The following is an 827-nucleotide window of genomic DNA, read 5'->3' on the forward strand; positions in this document are numbered from 1 at the left end:
GCAGCATGCTGCACAACTATGAGGTAATGTCTCGACAAACCCTTTTTTTTGGCAAGGCAATTAAATCTCGTCCAATCGAATGGAGGGCAATGAATCAATGAGGAATTGAGATTTTGTCGACTCTTATAGAAAGCCTCCTGGCAAGATCAAACATGAGGTTTCCTTTTTTTCTAGCCTCTGCTGAGGTAGGCTTTAACCCAGCTTTGCAGACGAGCAAGGAACAGGAATGTACAGTATATCTTTTGTTGCTTTGTTTTATTATTATATTATTTATAGATTTATATACATTTTGTATAGGTTATGTAAATGTACACTGTATGTTACATGTAAATACGGTAATAAATATGTTGTTCTTGCTTTGAGAGCCACTCATACATATTGGTAGTATTCTTACAAGCCGTTATCACTGGATGCGTGTGTTTGTGTGTGTGTGTGTGTTTGTGTTTGTGTATCTACTGAATGATTTGTGTGGGTGTGGGTGTCCCAGGTTGAGGTATTTTTTGGGCTTTCCTTTGGTGGACCTCCAGTGTGAAGGACATGGGTCAGGGTCCTCTCTCTATATATATATATATATCTCTGTATGCCTCTCTCTCTCTCTCTCTCTCTCTCTATATATATGTCTCTCTCTCTCTCTCTCTCTCTCTCTGTATGTCTCTCTCTCTCTCCCCCTCCCTCTCTGCTCTCAGAAATGCCTGCTCTCCCATAAGTGCCAGACTGTACAGGAAGATATATGGAGAACCTTGACACCACTGGCCTTTGAAAAAGCTCTATGTGTGCGATTAAATAAGGAAATACACAAGTAACATAAATCCATTAAATATAATATA

The sequence above is a fragment of the Alosa pseudoharengus genome, unplaced genomic scaffold, assembly GCF_046254945.1.
Source record: "Alosa pseudoharengus isolate Yale_2024_CS ecotype anadromous, Long Island Sound unplaced genomic scaffold, YU_APseudo_1.1 YU_APseudo_1.1_scf_6, whole genome shotgun sequence".
NCBI lineage: Eukaryota > Metazoa > Chordata > Actinopteri > Clupeiformes > Clupeidae > Alosa > Alosa pseudoharengus.